Consider the following 21,447-nt stretch of genomic DNA (forward strand, 5'->3'; position numbering starts at 1 on the left):
AATATTGCATTGGCCTCCTGAGTTTTTTGCCTCTTTACATAAACCTTAGTATAGGTTTGACCATTTCCACAAAATAACTTCCTGGAATTTTGATTTAGATTGCAATTAATCTATAGGTAATGTTGAGAAGAACTAGCAATTTGACAGTATTGGATCTTCACACCTTTGATTCTTGATGATTTCCTTTCTCTTAAATTTATTCAAATTAAATATAAAACCCTCTAAGTTCTTCTTAATAGAGCATATTGGTTATTTCAATTCTGTCCACTGGTTTTCACTGATTAATTTGTTAGTCCCTTCTTTTTGCTGCCATTTAATACTCAATATTAAAATTCTTGCAGTGCCTGAAAGAAATGCAGGAAGACCTTCATTCCTCTCTGATGTCGTGAGAATGATTCCTTGCCCGGCCTGGGCAGCCTCTACATCTCAGTTTAATGACTAATATAAAGGCAGTACGTGCTACTGTGGTGCAGTCAGATTTGGGCTGAATTTCAAATCTAGTGTTTATCAGATAAATGATTTCAGGTAAGCCACTCAATAACTCTAAGCCTCATTTTCTGCGTCTTAAAAAAGGCAAAAGCGTACCCATCTGTCAGGGTTGCTTTTAGTGTTACAGAAAATATTTCTAAAGCCCCTGTTAGATGGTATTTGCTCAACAAATAATAACGTGTCCTCTCTCCAGACACATGCTTCAGAAAGACAAGGAAGAGATTTAACTGAAGTCCATAGTTTTTATTAGGGCGTTCTGTTTGGGTGGTTCAGGTCTAAGGTTTGGCTAAAGGCACAGTGTCACGCATCTACCGTAACACTGTCACACAGGATGGTTTCACTGCCCTAAAAGCTCCTTAGAAGGAGAAAGGTGATGAAAAGTTTTATACACCAGGTTGAAAACTTGGGTTTTACACAGTAGGCTAACGGTCGTCAACTATTTTTGTTCACGTACCTTTGAAAGAATTTTGAATAACTCCGTAACCACTCACACATTACCAAGTTAACATCTGCAGGTTTCACCTGTGGTAAAATATGCACTCGCAAAGAATTTAACTTCTACCCTATTGGAAATATTGACATTTTAAACTAAAACTTACATCAACTATTATAAGAATACTCAGTGGAATCTAAATCCACAGCAATTTAATAAAACCATTATCCATTTAAGTAATAATGAATAGACTCTTCTGTTAAAAGCTGAAAATTTTACATTATTCTTTTATTTTCTTGACCTATATTTCCATCTCACTTTCTCATAGAATTTTTACGTGATATAGTTTACATTTAAAGGTCTTTCACTGTTTACCCTGTCATACTTCTCTTTAACAAAACTTAAGACATTAATTGAAATTTTAAAATTGTTCAATTTTCTATATCCCCAGGGCAATGTACCATAGTAATATTTGGGGAAGATGAGAGAGAGTGTGCCTTTTTATCCATGAAGTATGAGAAGGGTCATTGTGAATGAAGCGTTGCTGTCAGCCAGGTCTACAGCAGTGAAGTTTGTGTAAAAGAGAATTTGGACATTGACTCCGTTAAAACTGTCCATTTAATTGTTAACTGAAAGAAACCAGTCTGAAGAGGCTATATCCTGTGTGACTCCAACTGCCTGACATTCTGAGCAAGGCAAAACCATGGAGACAGTAAAATGACCAGTGATTCCAGGTGTTGTAAGTGGGGCATGAGTGAGGGAAGCACATTCTTTTAAAATTAAAAAAAAATTATTTCCTGCTTTACATTCTGTGCTCCAGCAAGAACTATTTGAAGTTCTATATCATGCTCTTTCCTGCTTGTTTGTCTTAATTGTCTTATTCTTCCCTTTCTCTGCCTCACTGCCTTCTACTTGTGTTCTAAGATGCAGAAGTCTCCATTGAAGAAGTCTCCTTCCCTACCCTTCCTTCGCTCTGTGCTGGCTCCGATGCGCGTCTCACACGGTCCCTCCCTGCTGTCCTGTGGTCCCCGTCACTACATGCTCACGTGTTTTTTGTAGTTAACTCTTTTCCCCTTTGAAACTGGACTGTGAGATCTCTGAGAGTAGAAACTGTGTATTATGTTTGTCCCCTCAGCACTTGACTATGTACCTCTCCTGGTAATATGTTAATTTGTTGGGCAAATAGTAATTATTGAATGAAACAAGCCAAGGTGGATTTCGATTGTTAGAAAGTTAATTTTTGTACCTAACTTTTTTTCAGTCAGTTAAACTGTAAAAGGCTATCTTTTTTATGCTAGTTATTTTTCTGGCTTATGGTAAGGGTTTCAGTAAGATTTCACATGAAGATAGGATTTTGAACTTAAAGTAAATTTGAGGCCCATTCTTGTGATAGAAGGAGCACACCGTTGTGAGCACTGGGGCTCAGACTTGGGCTCCGGCTCTGCCGCACACTTGCCCTGTGACCACAGGTAAGGTAGCCAGTCTCGGGGGCCATCGCCTCAACTCTGAAGTGAATTAGGGACCAGATTATTTCTAAAGTTTCCTTCACTGTTAATTTAATTGGGGTGGGGAGTATCTCAATAAAAGAAACATATGTTTATTCTTGGCAAAAAGAATAAAAAACATGGCCTCCATGCATTGTCTAACCGTTCCTACTGTGGCTGTTGTATGTGGTATACGTGTGTGATGCTGACCTTGTGCCTCATCCCCTGCAAGCATCGTGGGTCAGAGTTTATTCTTAATCTAAAAATATAAAGTAAAGTAATTGTAACTGTCATCATTGAAAGTCTAGAAGTAGTTAATATAATAGGCTGATTCATACAATTTAAGATTATGCTTTAGCTTTTTTCACCAAACATAATTTGGTCTATATTAATATTATACTTTCCAGTGCATTTCCATCTTTCTGGGAAAGAACTTATGTTGAAATATTTCTTTGCATCCAGGTACTGAGTCACTGAAGCCTTTTTCAATGAGAAGCATATTAGCAACAGTTACAAAAATGCTTTTCTATATCTTTTGGTCATTTATAATGTGTAGAAATTATAGTAATTTTGTTTTATAAAGCTTGATTGAATGATATTTAGGTATGACTTTCATAAAGGGTTTGAGATTATGTTGTTTGGCCAAAACAAAGGCAGTATTTCCTTTCTTGTCTTTCCCTACTCCCAGCCCTCCTTGCTTCCACCTGCTTGAGGAAAACTGTATATCTTCAGAAAAACCTCATAATTGCTCTTCTGTGCCTGATTTGCACCTCAGGAAAGGCCCATAGCATCTGTAAAGCTGGCAGCAAAATGGTATTTCCAGGCAGGCACAGGGTTGCTGGGTAGTGAGCCAATCCACAGCTTTGTCTGAGCAGCTGAGAACTTTGCTGAGTATTACCGCGGTGTTCAGTAACACGGACCTGTGCCACGAGCAAGTAAAGCCCTGAGCAAGTGTCAGGGTCAATATTTATAGACCACTACGTAGCTTGCCTTGCAAAGAGAGAAAACGAGAAACACACACAGAGGGCAAGGAAAGAAAGACTGCAGTGGAGGGGAACTTTAATTTCCAATATTTTTTTTTAATTGAAAAAGTTCTTTTTAGCTGTCAGATTCAGACTTCTGCTGAATCATAACCATTTGCCGCTGAGCTATGACAAGAGAGGAAAGAAAAAGGTAGACGAGCAAGCCTGCGATAAGTGAGAAGGTAAGTAATTAGCCAGTTCGGTCTCACTTTTCCTTGTAAACTCCATCTCCCTGTTGGCAGCTCTGCATCAGCGCACACAGGACTGTGTGGCCTGTCAGACTAATAGGAGGGGCTGCCTGCCCTTTCGGAGTGTTCTGGGTGGCAGTGGAGTTCTGTGTGCGTTCTTAAGAGTGCCGTGTACATTCATCATACACTTAAATAATGTGGGCGGCGGAAATGGCTTTGGTTCTAATTTCATATTGAGTCTTATTAGCAAGTTTCTGTTTCTTCATTCTGTCACACGTGAAGTCTTCCTATTGGTAAATTCCTGTTTGCTTTTCCATCCCAAATATTACTAAGTTTATACAAGTCTGTGGTCTAGAAATGGAATAGGGGGAACATTCAGATGAGCATGCGAAGATGTAGTAGAACTTGTCAAAATGTACAAGCAACGTGATCTTTTTAAAAGAAAGTCAATGCCCACTTGACAGTGCACTAAAGTGAAATAATGATTACTTGTGGGAGTAGAACCGAATGATGGAAATAGGAGCAGTCTTCCCAGTCTGAGGTGAATGAGACTCAGCATTTAGGAGAGGTTCTCAGCTTGTCCAAATGACTTGTGAGGCTGGTTTGTTACAACCTGTGATTCTCTACTAAAGACATTAACTGAACATCCCTGGCTACACATCAGTGGTTTGCTTTTTCCGTTCATCACCTGTAGCACTGTTCACACGAATCTACGAATCTGGTGCGTTCAGTGGTGTAGTATGTTCACTTAGCGTCCTTGGTTTGCGTGTTCCAGGTTAACATTAAAAGCAATGTTGCTGAAGGGACAGCAAAGTTGTTTTCTGCCTGTTTTCTGACTTAGAAAACCCATGGAATGTTTGAACATATGTTTTATATCTCCTACACATAGCTTGGAAAGTAGGCATGCTGTTTTGCTGGAAGTAAGGCGTTAACTCAGTGAGACCTATCTAATGACATTGGGAAAGCTTCCCTGTTGCTGTGGGTTTTTTTAATTGTGGAAGATAAGCATTAGGATGATATTTAAATTTTTTAGGTTGGGTTTTAGGTTATAGTTGACTATATAATCCCAAAGGATTTGACTTTTGGTGATGGGCACATGCTGCAATATACATGTCATGTATCATGGACATATACACATGATCTTATCAACTAATGCCACACCAATAAATTAAAAAAAAAAACCAAAGGATTTTCTGTACTATGTAGTCAAGTTAAGAGTAAAAATAAGAGAGTTGCTGTAGAGCTTAAACCGTGGGCCAAAAATGATACGAAGACAAGCTAATTCGCTGGCACAGGTTTGTACTTGGACTAACACGCAGGGACCAGCTCATTCTGAGATAAACCATATCCAGAACAGCTGGAGTTGGTCTAAATGTACAGTAAATATCTTAAAATGAGGCCAGCAGTTGTAGTGTATCTTTGAAAATTATGTATAATTTAAAAAAATACAAAATGTTTTTATTGTATTTTTTCCATTCCCATTTAGCCCCCTTATACTCCCTCCCCACCACAATCACCACACAAAGTGTTTTAAAATCGGTTTTATTAATTCAGAGATGCTTTAAGGCTAACCTAATATCTAAACATTCATTTAATTCTTGTTTTAGCCTCTGAACCAAGCTTTTCCTTTATACTTCTCAACGGTCTGCATACCAGTTTATTAATAAGTTTGATTTAGATTTTTGACAACAATGTATTTATTTTGAAAACGCAGCCATGATTGATGAAAATGGGCATTTTTCAATTAAAGTTTTCTTTCCTACTGCCTCTGGGTAATACATCTTGATAAAGATTGTAATTTCAGTTTTTAATTCAATATCTTCTCTTTATTCACTTTGCATGTTGCGTAACTATATGATACTGCTTTCTTATACCTATTTTATTGGTTTTATTTTTATTCCTCTGGCATGTTGTTTCTGAGGTATTGTGTGGAAATTTTGGAGAGAAAACAGGCCAAATAAAATTACTTCAATAAAAAGAAACAAGAAAGTTGTCCCTCTAATCAAGAGAAGAAATGTAAATTGTGATATTGGTCGACAGTGTCTGAAATAGGATGCATTTTCACTGAAGGCTGGTTGAGTGTTTTAAATTTGAAATGCCTTCTTAGTATATTTTTGCCTTTAGTGTTAATCTGTTAAATTTAGTGTTAAATTAACGCTTCATCATGTTTGTAAATACCATTTTATATGTAGATCTATTATAAAATGAATGTGGGACCCTTTGTATTATGTGTTGACTATTGGTGCAAGATCAGTGAATTTAGCTTGAAATATTAATACCACCCTCCGAATGGATCTCACTGTCCCTAGTCTCATTCTGCCAGTCCATCTGCTCTGTGACCCTGAGAGGGATCAGTCCCCACACTACTGAACACTTGCCAGCTAGAGACCTCCCTTCTCTTGTTTATAGATAAAGGTCAGGCTGCTTGGTACAATGAGTCTCTTGGTGACCTAGCTGCTCCTTTTATTGTGTAGTCATCTCTGCTGTTCTTCCCGGCTGTTTTCTTTATCTCTCTTGCTCCCCCGTGAGAGTATTACCCTTTCCTCTGCTTTATGCTCCAGTAGTATTCAATATCTTGTATTTTTCAAAACAGTCCACATGACTTTACTCTTTCCGGGAATATTTTATGTTGCTCCCTATATCTTGAAAACCTTCCACCTGGTCTTTGCCTTTTATCCTAAATGGAGACATCTGCCCCTGGATCCCTGTGGTCCCCGGTCAGCCTCCGGGGCTCGGCCTCCTGTACAGGCCTCTGTCAAGCACTTTGCAAAGTCTGACCTGTTTTGTGCTTTTTTTTCCACGTGAGACTGTAAGCTACTTGTAGCCAGGTTCTAAAACTTATTTTTTATGTTCCTACAAAACCTAGCATATCACAGATACTCAAGAATGTGAACTAAAGAAAAACTTTTACAGTTGTATGCCTTTTCTCCCCATCCCTCCACCCCACTCCAGCTGAACCCACCTCTGTAATTGAATAACAATAAAAATGAAAAAAAAAACATGAATAGAGTCTCTACTCCCAGGGATTCTACATGCTGGTGAATTATAAACTTTCCTGTAGCTAAAAAAAAAAAAAAGAAAAGAAAAGAAAGAAAAACTTTATCATGTTGATCCTATACCCACTTTTCTTCATAGACATTTTATTTTAACATGTTTAAACTTTGATTAAATGGATTGCAGGAAAGCCCCTCAAGTAGAGAGTAAATGCTTCTGAAACAATAGCAAAATTTTGTTTCTCCTTCTACCACCAATCACTGGACACGTATATATGTGTTTAGCCATGTAAGGAGACATTTGTTGAACTTATAAAGTTACTTGAATAATAAAAATATGAAATGATGTTGATTACACATACAAATTCAGGATATATAGCCCCAAATATTTAAAATTAATTTGTTGCAGTCCGTCAACAAAATCCACCAGTTGCTGTTCCCATGTGGACAGCTCTGAAAAGTTAAACGATGCCCCAGCAAACTGGAGACAGTGTTACAACTTCCAAAAGGCCCCGAGGGAATTTCGAGAGAGCCCAGACTCCTCCCCATACACACTGCAGAGTTACAGAGTGGAATGGCTCCAGTGTTACCTGATTTTATTTACTATTTTAGAGATAGTGAGGGATTTTAAAGAAATAATAGATCACGGTTTAAATATTCTCAAACCTTAAAGGGAATATTTGATTTCATTTAGAAGAATTTGCTCCTCAAAATAGAAATGTTGAAAGAAAAGGATGTCAATGTTTAAAAAAGTAGGTGAGAACTAACATCTGTTTCTTTTAGTTCTGATATGCAATAAAAATAAAATTTATTTTGTCTTTAATTGTGTTTTATTTTCTTTCCTACCATACATGAAATACTTACTTTGAATATCAAATATTTTGTAAACCAGAAGCAACTGTAAAACTTCATGCACAATTTAGAGTAATTCACAACTTTTAATTTGATTATTTTTACTTCTTAGTGTATGCCTCCAGCAGTTTCTACTACTGTTGGACCTTGTAAACCTCTTCCAGACATTTAATATGACTCTTTTGTTTGTTTAACCTTGAATTGTATCTGTTTTAGGAATGAAAACAAGATGTATTTTCATAGGAAAATGTAGTAGCCTTTTAATTTGCTTGGAATGGATCATAATTCAATATAGAATTTCTCTTCAGATATTTTTCACCCACATAAGTATCCCGTAGTTAACTAGGCAATGAGAAGATGCCTTACCACAAAGAGTTATGAGCACAGAGTTTTATATGTCACCGTTATATCAAATCCTGTGAATACGGTAACACTGAAGAACAGGGGTTTCTTTGGTCATGGACATAGAAATGTACCCAGCCCCCATCAGCCAGTGATAAAAGAAACCCAAAGTTGCCTCAGTATTAGAAGATTATTATAAAAACAAAAACAATACCATCAAGTAAAAACACCACCACCAAGAAGAGGTCAGTGCCCTTTGTGGTTAGAATGAGACGTAAAGGATTTTGACAGAACAATAAAGTGTTATTTTAATACTCTTAGCAGCTTAGGCTGCCAAAGGTTTTCTATACTTGCATGGCATAGAATTCACAGAACATTAGAGGAGAAGAAGGAATTAACCATGAATGTGGAAAGTTAACCCTCTTCTACTTGACTTCCATTTTATAGATATAGGCAATGTGGTATGAAAAGTGATGCAACTTGCCAAATACCAGCCTTTAAAGATATTTGCTAATTAAGATTTTTGATTAAAAGCAGAAATAATTGTAATTATATTTTATCACCGTGATTTTTTCTGTTTGTAATTACCCTATTTTTATTCTGCATGTTGCGTGTAAAGCTTGGTTTGGCCTGTGTCTGAGTTAGTGCTGTATCAGACGCCATCGGGTTATTTCGGGGCTCCGGAGAGTGAAGGCTGGTAACTCCTGTCCCCCGCTGGGGCGGGGTGCTTCTCAACTCATGCCCGCTATGTGTGTGTCCTTTCTGGCTCTCCTGACCCTCCCCTTTTCCTTTAGGGGTACAGTCAGGTTTGTGCCCCATGACTGGTCTCCGCTTCAGTAGAATGTGGCAGATAACCCTGGAGCAAGAGACACAAATGGAAGAAAACTTTGATTATATCTAAAGCGATTCTAATAGAGAATATAGGTGATGTTTTATTTTAAACTTTGTTTTTGAGATGATTCCGTGTTCTAATTAGTGCTTGGAAAACTTCATTAAAACAAAAATCAAGGAACCAAATGTGCTTTTCCAGATTACATAGACTTTCATCTAGGGTTCTTTAAAAACTGTAAATAATTAAAGGGTCAGGGGGTCAAAAAAAAAGCTTGTTTTGTACCTGTCAAGCCTAGCAAATTTGGCTCTGTCATTTCTGTTCCCACCACTCACTCCCCTCCTCCAAACTGGGGTTCTTTGGTTCCTTTTATTCTCATAGGAATTAAGATGTGTGGAAAAAAAAAAACATGTGTATAGCTAGAGATGAAAGAATTTTTGAGCAAAAGCTGAAGGTTGTTCTCAGCCCCGGGCTATGATTTCTGTACCTGTTTCCTTCTCCCTCAAGTCAAAATCAAAGTGACCGTTTCTTCTCACCACCCCCATCAATGAAAAAAGTCTGATTAACTTGTGGTGAACATTTTCCATGGGATTGATACATTGTACTTCAAATATATATATACCTATTTTTTCAAACTCTTCCCTGCTAAGAGATTTATCATTTTAAATCTTTCCTGACAAGATAGAGGAAACTGGTATTTTATTCAGTTACTAGTAAACTTGAATCTGAGGGGATTGTTAGTTATTGATATTTTATTCTTAATAATTGATCTGTTTATGTACCTGTTCTTTTTTTTTCCAAGCTCTTATTGGTTTAAAAGAGTCCTTCTTTTTTGCCAAATGAAGGATTTTAATTCTATAAAGTTCTATTAGTTACACTTATCACAAACTTTTGATTACTTTTTAAGTTTGATTTATATGTTTTGAAAAATTAAGCTCTGAAATATCTTTATTAAATCTAATCAATATTTTTATCATCTTCTTTGAAACTTAAAAAGTTCTTTTCTATCCAGAAATGGGAAATTTTTCATTTTATCATATAATTAATTTTAACTGATAATGCTATGATTCACAAGGAATTTATTAAACAGTGTCTCAGTACTTTTTCTGAACTACTATTCCCCCTTTACCCCATTTTTTTGTTGAAGTCACCTCTTTCTTGTATTCTTGTGCTGCCAATTTAAATCTTTGTGTTACTTCTCAAGTTGTATTGCATTTAAATTTTTATCTCCATGGAATAAAAGTTCATGTTTCTTGTTAAATGAAATTTAAGCATTGGAATATGTTAGAGTGTTGTTGGATTTAACTCGGCATGCTCCTTGAAATTACTGTAGATGCGAGGCTGTGAATATTACTTATGCTAAAGCAGACCTAATAAGAATATGATTCTGTGTGAATGAGAAATTATACATTAATAATAGTCACCATTCATCAAAGGTTTCCAGATATATATCTGGCATTATACCAAGAACTTTATGTGATTTCATTTAATCCTTGCAACAGACCTATGAGTGACTTATTCCCATTTCCTTTTTTCAAGATAATGAAACTGAGACCCCAAAATGTAAAGTAGCTTGATCAGGCTCACGTAGCTAGTAAGTGATAGGGTCATGATTTAAATTCAGATTGGCCAGAGTCCATCTCTTAGGGAAGCATTGCCAAATATAGAAATTATGCTTTTTTGCCATACGTGATCATAAGTACAGTTCAGATGGCAAAAGTCTTAACTTGGGTTCATCTGTGAAAAAAACAAGCTCAGGAACAATGCCTTTCAAAGTAAATAGTCAAATCAATGAAACTGGAGATATAAAGAGGCTTTTATTGTTTGGAATCAGCACCAAAGATATCAGAGTCTTAAAATGGGCAGAAGTAATTCTATACTTTACTCATTTTGGAAGATGCTAAAATAATCATTTAACTTTTTTCCAATTTTAGTACCTCTGTTGGTTTTATCATTTTCTTCCATTCTGAGTCAACTTTACTTCAGTTCTGCCTCAGATGCGCCCTTCCCCCCTCACACACCTGCTCCTGACCTTAGCAGGGAAGTTGGCGAGGGGCTGCCAGGTCAGCGGGAGCGACGGTTCCGTCTGGGGCCCTGATTCTGTAACTGCAAGTTTCATTCAGGGGAGAAATGAGTCTACCTAACTGGCATCCCTCACTATCATCTCTATTTTAAGCTCCTCAGTTGAGAGATTCACAGTTGTTGCTGTGGTCTAAAGCTTTGGTATTTAAAGCAGGAAAGGGCATTCTAGATATTTTGGTATCATTAGAACTCAGCACTTACACACTAATTGGTTATCGGGAATGACATAAAAGAGAACTTAATCTGCTGTGAATGGATACACCTAATAAATACAGGTTTTGTTTGTGTATGTGTGTGTGTTGTCGGGATCCATGTATAAAAGTTTACACAAAGGCACGAGCAATCTTGTTTTGTAACACGTTTGGCCACCATGAAGTAATGGTGGCCAAATGAAGCTTTTCTTTTTCCCCTTTAATTCAAAGCTACCAATTTTGCTTAAAGATAATACAGGATTTTTTCTTCTTGGGTCACTCTGCCCATTGTTGATACATTAGTATATCTGTGGTGAGATTTACACTACAATACACTGTTCTTTTTATAGCCCTGCTTTGGAACACTTGAAAGTAAATTATGCCTTTTGATTAATAAGAAGATTGTTCTTATGTTATTACTTGGAAAAGTATGTATCAGTCTGTTTCTGTACTGATTAACAATCTTAAGTTTTAAATAGGTTCTTCACATTATTCCTCCTTTTTCAATCATTTCTTTTTAGTTTCCTACTTTACTATATAGATGAGTAGAACTGAACAGAGTGTAGTTGGAACATAATCCCATGTATGATTTCATATGTTAATTTCCCTGGTCAATGTTTGCTTTTTCTGTATGTAAAATTCACTTCATCAAGACTCTCTCTTTTCCATTTCTCTCTATACCAGTTTTAACTTCAGTAAATCAATATCTCATTATTCACAGTAGTAGTTTAGCTTACTGACCTTGAAATTTATTTCATTTTTTTATTGTTAGAACTTGCTGGCAAATTGAGCTTAGTAATAACAGAGAAGGAAAGCATGGTGACCTAGGACACAGTGTTCTGTTGAAGGAATTCCCAGTTCTCGGAATGTGTAACTTTTTTTGTTTGTTTATTTGTTTTAAATTAGCATACAATGAATATAGTCTTCAGAGTCACACATTAATATTCCATGTAATCCTTTAAAATCATTGTTGGTAGGAATAGACAATTATTTTGAGTGTTTTTTTCTTGTACTGTTGCATCCTAAAGAAGATTGGTACTTTAAGCTTGTAAAGTGCAGTGTGAGTTTAAAGTGTGTCTACTGAAATCATGTGTTCCTCACTAGAGGAGCTGATCTTGTGCTCAGTTTGAAGCTGTTCTTATACTGCGTGTTCCCTCTAGTAGAAAATAAATGTGATATCGCCCTGGCTGGGGTGGCTCAGTGGACTGAGTGCCAGCCTGCTAACCGAAGGGTCACTGGTTGGATTCCCAGTCAGGGCAGCATGCCTGGGTTGTGGCCAGGTTCCCAGTAGGGGGCGCACAGTCTCTTTCTCCCTCCCTTCCTCTCTCTAAAAATAAATAAATAAAATCTTAGAAAAATAAATGTTATATTTATGCTAACATGATTTCAATTTGTTGATACTCCAAACTGCATATGGTATGCTCAGAGGCAGAGACTCAATTTTTTAAAATTTTGGTTAAATTTTAATTAAGTATCTTCTGTGAAATACACGTTTCTGTTTACCAACTGCATATTGTCAGTGGTATGTACTGATGCTTTTAGAGACATAAAGCATACTGCCGATCGAACACTGCCTTGCCAATATGATAAGGCATGTAGAAAACGCAGATGGCCGGTTGTCCTTTGTGCTTTTGCCCCGCTCACTGTAGGGCGGCTCGTTTCTCCACAGTGGACCGTTCAACAAACAAGATGACTCGGGGGACAGCAAAGAGTCACCCCGTCCATCCAGGAGTCATTTGGGCTCTCAAACCCCTCTCTTTTTCCCATTTTCTTTTCCCACCCTCCAACCAGCTTTCTTTATCCACTCTTGTCCTTGTTTCCTGTCTTTTTTTAAATCTTGTTCATAAGTGTCTGCTGCATCTCAGTTATATATCATACCAAGCTGTGTGATTGATTTTTGTAAAGATTTTATTTATGTATCTTTAGAGAGAGGGGAAAGGAGGGAGAAAGAGGGAGAGAACATAATGTGTGGTTATGTCTTGCACGCCCCCCCCGGGGACCTGGCCCGAATCCCAGGCGTGTGCCCTGACTGTGAATCGAATTGGCAACCCCTTGGTTCGCAGGTTGGCACTCAGTCCACTGAGCCACACCAGCCAGGCCTGGTGTTTTATAAACTTTAACATTTTATCTTTTTTTTCCATTTGTCACCCAGTTATATCAGAAAACGTTTGTGTAATTTGAGGAAAATCTTTTCAATTTTAACAAATATTAAATGCCTGAAGGTAAGAGAAACTGTATCATAAACTGTTAAAGTGCAGTTAGTATCTTCTATAATTTCCCTAAAGTCATTTATTCTCTCATTTCATAATTAATGGTAACTTGTGCTATGGATATTTGTATATATGACAACAGTCTCATTTAACCCTAGAACTCTAGTAATTGTGTGAGGTGTTTTTTTTTTAAATTATTATTATCCCTGTTTTAAAGGTGAGGAAGTAGAAATTCAGGGAGGTTAAATAAACATGCTGAAGGTCACACAGCTTGGAGAGTAGGACATGTAGGATTGGAACCCAGTTCTTTATGACTCTAAAAACTTTACAGTATGGTCTATGGCATTTTTTAAATAACTAATTTCACTTTCCCACTCCCACACATTCCTAACCTTTTGAGACCTGCATAGCAGTGTGGGCCACTTCGCAGTGTAAGAGAGGTCCCGGCCACAAACAGCAGCTATTCCCCGCCAGGAAGACAAGGCTCTGTGGGTCCTTACAGACAGAAAAAGAACATCTCAATTTTAGTGTATTTCTCTCTTTTTGTTCCTTACTTCTCTTGCTTTTGTGACTCTATCAAGGTTCCTTTATGCAAAGAGGTAACAAAACAAATACTTGGAAAGTATATTCTTTCCAAATAAACCTATACTATACTCTAAAGTGATTTCGAGGGAGGTAAATTTTCATCTGTAATCTATATATTTTTTGATTTCAATTGGACTTAATAGACTTTCTCATGTCATAAACCACACTGGGATGGCATAAAGTTTTAAATCATTCATTATAAATGTAGATACTTTTTAGATTACTTAGAGATGAGTTACACTGCTTGTAGATTAACTTTTTTTAACTCTACTTTGCTCTGTTTTTTTAGCAACTTTATTAGAAATTATACGAGGCAGTAAATAACAGATAAATTATATTTTTAGTCTAGTTAAGAGATTTTTTTAAAGCAGACACTATGGAAGAAATTAGAACTATAGATAAAACTGTTCTAGCCCTATATTTGTAACATATAATTTAAGGTTATTATAAACTATAACTTCTGTTTGTAAAATGTTTTACACATAGAAGCATCTTCATATCCAGGTCTCTTTGACCGTTTGCTCACCAAATACTCCGAAGTAAGTGTATGCATTTTATGAATGGAAAAATTAACATGAAGTGAGGGTGGGGTGAAAACCCAGAGTAGAAAGCCAAGTGTTTGACCTTAACAGAATATTTATAAAACTTGATGAGCTTAATTATAATATGTGCAAATGTAGAGAAATAAATATGTAATTACATGCTAACCCATACCAGACACTAATAGAAGTAATGAGTAGCAGGTGCAAGTCACTCAAGGAAAAAAATTATGAGAGTGTTAATATTGAGAAAGTTTTATGAATTTAACTTACTTGTTTCTGTAACTGAGAAGAGAATTGAATATGATTATAGTGGCAGAACACCTGTATGGAGCTTGTGGAATTACGTGGGAGTCTAGCTTGAGAACCACTGAATTATCACATAAAAGTTCTTAATCAGTACTATAGTGTAACAGTAATATTTTCCTAAAGAGTTTCATAAGCTGTGTTGGTATGTTTTAGGTATGATAAAGCCTTTATAAAGGATACAGCCAGTTTAAATATACTACCAAATGTCCTCTCGCACTGCATGGGGTGAGCTGCTGACACCATGATAATGAAGAGTTATATAAACTATGTAAAAATTTCAATGGAGCAAAATGATCAAATTGGTTTTCTTTTTCTTTAATGCTCTCTTTTATTTCTTCTCTTTCTTATCATCTGTAATGGTATGTTGTGGGCTTCAACTTGTCCGTGCATCCATTTCCGTGCATCCATCCATGGCAGACATCACCACCAGTTCATTGGTCCTCTCTCCTTTTGGGTCCCGGTTAGCCTTGAATCCAAGCTGCCTCTACAGATTTCAGTGATTAGTATCCGTACCGAAAGTTAACATCCATCCATACTCACCTCATTCCAGAAACAGAAGCAGATTCTGTATGAAAGACTTAATTATGAAAAACAATACTTTAAAATATTTAGAAAAGGGATATATCAATAGTACCTGAACAACAATAAAAAATTGAAGGAAAAAAAGAAATTGTTTAACTACATAAACAGAGAACACCATAAGGAAAAGGATTAATAAATTGAACAACATGAAAATGAAAAAACCTGTTAATTAAAGGCACTATAAAAGTACAAAAGGATAAAAACTGGGTTAGCATATAGAATATATTAATGATCCTAATAATAAATTAATAAAGTAAAATCAGCCAATATAAAAAGTGAACAGGAATTTCAAAAAGAGAAAATCCAAACAGTAATTGTATGAAAACTTGCTGAGTGTCAATACTTAGAGAAATGTAAGTTAAAACTAGAGTGATATACTATTTATACCCTCCATGTTGTTGAATATAAAAGTCTGAGATATACTAAATGTTGGTGTTGATGGAAAGCAACAGGAACTCATGTACATTGTTAAAGGGAATGTAAATTGGTAATTATATAGAATGTATGTATGAAATATTTTATAATACTGCAAAAATAACTAGAGGAAAAGATTCCCCCCTTTTTCAAAAGACTTTTCAAGTTTCAAACTAATTTTTATCAAGTTATGATAATATTTTAAAAATTAAATGTATTGGGTTGGCATTAGTTAATGAGATTATGTAGGTTTCAAGTGTACAATTCTATGACACATCATCTGTGTACGGCATTGTGTGCCCACCACCCAAAGTCAAATCTTCTCTTGCCACCATATATTTGACCCCCTTTACCCGTTACTGTCCACCACCCCCCTTTTCTCTACTAACCACCAAACTGTTGTCTGTTTCTGAGTTTTTGTTTGTTAGTTTTTCTTGTTTGTTCATATGCTTCTTTCAGTTTTATATATCACAGAGGAGTGAAATGATATGGTTCTTACCTTTTTCTATCTGACTCATTCGCTTGGCATGACACTCTCAAGATCCATCCATATGGTCACAAATGGCAGTATTTCATCTTTTCTTATGGCGGAGTAGTATTCCACTGTATTTATGCACCACATCTTTTCCCCGTCATCAATCGAAGGACACTTTGGTGGTTTGGCCACTATGAATGTGGGCAAGTAATTTTTGACAAAGGAGTCCAAAACATACAATGGAGAAAAGAAAGCCTTTTTAATAAATGGTGCTGGAAAAATTGGACAGCTACATGCAAAAGAATGAAACTAGATTTCGGTTTGTTCCCATATACAAGAATGAACTCAAAATGGATCAGAGACCTAAGTATACGACCTGAATTCTACCACTCTTGCCTTCCCCACAGCTGGCTTCCCTAACTGCAGGCTGCCATTTTCCAGAACCAGGTCCTCCTGCTCCCGCTGAGCCAGGCCCCTTGATTTGGGGGAGGTTGCTACTTCATATCATTACTGTTTATCACTGTGCTGTAGAGATTCTTACTGCCACTGTTCATAGTGGTGATCTGTCCTTGACCACTGCTATTCTGTCCCTCATTAAGTAACAGATTTTTCTGGCTTTTTGATCTGTTCTTTTATATTTGGGCCATATTTCTTTGTCTCAGAGCACCTGTTAAGTTGTAAGGGGATGGAGCCTTAGGTATTCACCAGGGTGGGGCAACCCTCTTTGCTGAGTTATGGCGCTGTCTGTGGGGGAGGGGCCAGAGAGGAAACAGTGCCTCTCACTTGCTCCACTCTAGCCCCACTTTCCAACGTACTCTCCTGTGAGACTAGGGGTTTCTCCCACCATCACAACCCCCACAGTATTTTACAGTCAGAGGTACTGAGTCTTCAGTTTCCCATTGAGCCAGCCCTGCCTCACCTGCTTGGACCACTGCCTTGCCACACATCCTCTCTGATCAGCTGCCTGTCTCCTGTCTCCGACCCTCCTACCAGTCTGGATAAATGTTTCTTTAATTCCTTGGTTGTTGGAGTTCCATGCAGTTTGATTTTCTGGCACTTCCGGTTGTATATTGTTTTTAAATTGGTTGTTATCCTTCTTTTGGTTGTGTGAGGAAGCAAAGGGTTTCTACCTACGCCTCCATCTTGGCTGGACCCCTAAAACATGATATTGAAGAAGATAAGTAAGTTATTAAAAGACACATGAATTTATGATATCACTTATAAAAATATTTAAATATTCCACAAAATTATATATATATATATATAGTTTATGGACACACACATGTACATACACATGTATGTAACATACACACAGATGTACACACGCACACTTGCATACATTAAAATATGCCTGACAATGATACACAGCAGAGTCATTATAATGATTACCTATAAGACGAGGAGGAGGATGTGAGAGTGGGAGTGGTTCATAGGAGTTGTAGCGGTAATGTTTGCTTCGTAGTCATGATATCTACCTGGCTGTTACTTACATGTTTTCTATCCTTGCGACATTACTGACACATTTCATCATAAAAATATCTGAGCAAATTTCAACTTTGGGATTCCATGGAAAAAACAATGTGCTCCTCAAAAAGTTACCGATGGGGCACTTAATATTTAAAAATAACCTTATTTCCTTATTTTGTCAAAAAAATGTAATAAAGAGAAGTCAAAAAAGGAGGAAGAGAAAAATGTGGACCGCATGCTTTCTTTTTTTCCTTTTCATTATACTCCATTGTATTGCTGCATACTCCACAAATGGCTTCTTGAATGTTATATTTCCTGACTTCCATGAAGCCCATTTGTTGTTGAATAAAGCAATTTGTTATTAGCTTTTTGGGCAGGAGAAATTCTACTCTATGAAATAAATATATATTACACTTTGGAAGTCTACATATATGTATTTTAAGATTCCAAAATATGAACTGTTAATATTGGGTGCATGTATATAAATTAAGACAGAATAAATGAGGATGTTTCCCCAAACTTGCTTGAACAGTTGCTACCTACTGATACCACTTGAGTTTGCAACGAACCTTCAAGCCACAGTGAAAGGCCCATTTTGCTAGTCTTTATTAAGTTAGTATGGATTTAAAAAAATTATTCGTCTGCTACTGTATTTGCTTGAAAGCTGCTCTTTACTGAAATAAGAATTTAGTTACGTGCAGGATTTTTTGTTCGTGACCTACGGTGTACCTGGATGCCCCCCAAAAGTGCAGCCTTTGCATAAGAACACACCATGGCACCTGCAGTATCATGGGCGCTGTTACTGGCTGCATTTTCTTTTCTTCTCAAATCAATATTCTTACACATTAACTATGTATCTTAAAGTGCATATATGTGTTGTCAGTGAGGCACAATCTCTTCCTCCCAAAGGAGAGCTCATAGGAGATTGAAGTTGACTTCATGGAATTGAGGAAATACGTTTTTTAAGAAACATTTATGGAGTATGTGGGAAATTCAGGCATCAAGTTTCAAGATAATTCTCATTCTCTACTTTGATAATTTATCTGATGGAGTCTTAAGGTTTGATAAGTGCTTGAAAGGGTAATCTCTGAAGTTAGTTAGAGGGCCTAAACACTTAGCGTGTCTCTCCCACAAGTAATTGCATGCAATTTAACAATTAGTTAACACTCTAGGCCTCGGTTTCCTTATTTGTAAAGTGGTATTTTTCATCTGGGAAGAGTCTTTCTCTTGGTGTGGAGAATAGATGAGTGTTTGGAGAACTAATGAAGACATGGACTCAAGACAGAGGAAGACGGCTGGAAGATAGGGGAAACTTTAAAGACTTTTTTAAATGCAAAAATCAAACAGATTTAAGGAGCAGAGAAAAGGAATACTGAGAGATAATCACATCTTGTCCGACATGGCCAGTTGGATGGATGCTGCTATGGTTTATCAAGATAGAAAATATGGCAGGGGCCCGTTTTAGAGGAAGGATGGGTACTTAACACCTTTCCATGTAAGTGTAGTCATCTCATAATTAGAATAATACTCCTCATCGTTTGTTCTGCTGTCAATCTGTACCAGCCACTCTGTGTCACTCCTGAAAACCTTTTGCATACATCCCAGTGGGTGGTCGTTCATCTGAGTGTTTTCTACTCCTGTGGGAATAGGTCCCTGCGTGCCCTGACGCAGTGCCATTCGTTTTGGAGAAACATCCTCAGTTATCCACTATATTGGAACAAGTTTTCTCTAACAACTCCATCATCCAGGACCTTGTTCTGAGACTCTTCTCTTTCTTTTTAGTGTCTTGGTATTCTTTGCTCTCAGAATCATCCCAGTTCAGAAAAAATTTGACACTGTTGACTTTCACAAACAATGGCGTTGGGAGCCTCTGCTCCTCAGAAATCACTTGGTCCATATGAAGATTTATTTGGCATTGAAATAATTGCTAAGCAGCCAAGAGTTCTATGTCTCTGTAATCCAGGGCAATGGTGTATCTTTACCTTAGGTCTTCTAATAAGAAAACCAAATATTTGATAATAACAAAGGAATATTTGCTTCAGAGTGAGTTTTGGTGTCCATGTCCATCAAAGATATGCCAGGCCTGTAACATCTTATGTGATGGAAATGCTAGGGTCGCCCTCATCAGGTATCAGGTACAGTATATATGTTTAATTTCTCATATTCTGTCTTTATTTTTTCTATCATTAGGGAACTGTACTTGGATGTAAACAACAGAAACTGGGAATAATGGTGGAAAAGCAGAAGTTTATTTCTCTTCCATATAAAGATGTTTAGGGGCAGGCAGTCCAGGGAGAGTGTGGTAGTTCTGTAGACATCGGGAATCTAGATACTTTTAATTTTCTGCTCCGCCACCCTAGCACATGGCTCCCATCTTCAGAGACACATTGGACCTAGGTGGCTAGTATTGCTCCAGCTGAAAGGGTCAATTTTTTGGTAGCAGGACAGGTGGACAGGTAATATGGACAAACTTCCTAGTCAAGTACCTTCTTGTAAGCAGCAATTCCAGATGTCCCACCTCTGGTTACATTTCATGGCCAGCTCTTAATCAAATGACCACAGCGTGGCCTTCTAGCTGGTCACATTGCTGCCCTGAAAAAGTATTGCATAGATAGTAGAACAATGGACATTGCTCTTTAGTCATAAATGTTATATGCAGGTGCCCTGCTCTGAAATATCCCTGATGGATGCCTTTAACGTCCATTAGCCTTTTGAAAATGAGAAAGAAAATCCCTGCTCTTTGTCTTCCTTAACACGTAAAGTTAAAATGCGTGGTTCTGTGAAGAGATCTGAATAACCGTTCCCATGAATATGTGACATATTGAGGAACTACGGGACCAACTAAACAAGTGTGTGTCTCGAGGTACAAATGTGTTCAGGACCTTAGGTCTGTTGGAAGAAGGCTATATGTTTTAGGCAGGAGAAAATGAGGCAGTAATTTGTCAGAAGTCACAAGTGACTAAATTGTGAATTATTTCAATAATTTACAGTGTTTATTAATCAAAGAAAAATTGACTCTTGATATATTTGATTCATCATAGTCTTAAGTATAAACACTTAACCTAGCCTTTATGTACTTTAATATGACTATACCTATGCTGCTTCTAATTAATATTGATTTTGAATTAATATTAGCTTACGACAGTTATTTTTGGTACTTTTCCAGCTGTGTAAATACCCTTATTGCATAAATAGACTAAATTTAATCACAGAATTTACTGTGCTAGCAGTATTTATAACTTCATTGTGGACCCAATGTTTTAAACATCTGTCCTTCATTTACTAGATTTTTTATAGACTTTTATAACACAGGACGGATTATAAGTATTTACACAAAGACACTATAGCACAATAGTACTTGGAGGAAGGAACAAAATTTCTGAGAAAAGAGTTTCTTTATAATGAACACTGTTTAGGTTGGTAACACTGCCTCCCATAAAAACAATAGGGACCTATCTGAAATAAGTAAGAAAGCATTTTTAAGAGAGCTCCTGGAAAACCAAAGTTTATAATATAAAAAAATGTTGAAATCAGTTTATTTAAAGGGAAAGTTATGTTGTTGTTGGTTGTTGTTTCTAAATGTCTTTGTCTTGTGTTGGGACCATCAGACAGCTTTTCCATGAAATAGTGGTTTTTCAACTGAAATAACATCATCCGACCTTCAGGGTGAGGTAGGAAGATGCACAAAATAGAGAAACCGAGTTAGTAAATATGACTTTCAAAAGGTATTTTTCCCATCAAACAGTGACTCTCTATCAGTCCAATTTGGTTATATAAAAGTCGTAGTATTTTATTTTTATAGTTAATTTTTGAGTTTGAGCCCTGAGAGTCCAGTGCCTCATGTATTTCCTCCAACTGATTTCATTTTGGATAAAATTACTTTTATCTGATTTTCCTTTGAGAAAACATGGACATTTGCTTCCTTGGCTGGCTGACAGGTACGGGTGAGTACTGAAGGACC

General features: G+C 36.9%; 1 protein-coding gene across 7 annotated transcripts in view; it reads left to right on the plus strand.

The window, feature by feature from the left end:
* The window catches only part of BMPR1B (bone morphogenetic protein receptor type 1B), a 349,197-nt gene that overhangs the window by 198,156 nt on the left and 129,594 nt on the right, over positions 1-21,447 (plus strand). Inside the window, exon 1 of one of the 7 annotated variants that reach the window (XM_045183776.3) lies at positions 3,461-3,610. The exons of the other annotated variants lie outside the window; for them this stretch is intronic. The gene's annotated coding sequence lies outside the window, so the exon portion shown is untranslated. Of the gene's footprint in view, positions 1-3,460; positions 3,611-21,447 lie in introns of those variants that run through there. 7 annotated transcript variants of the gene reach the window in all.

The sequence above is a fragment of the Desmodus rotundus genome, chromosome 4, assembly GCF_022682495.2.
Source record: "Desmodus rotundus isolate HL8 chromosome 4, HLdesRot8A.1, whole genome shotgun sequence".
Taxonomy (NCBI): domain Eukaryota; kingdom Metazoa; phylum Chordata; class Mammalia; order Chiroptera; family Phyllostomidae; genus Desmodus; species Desmodus rotundus.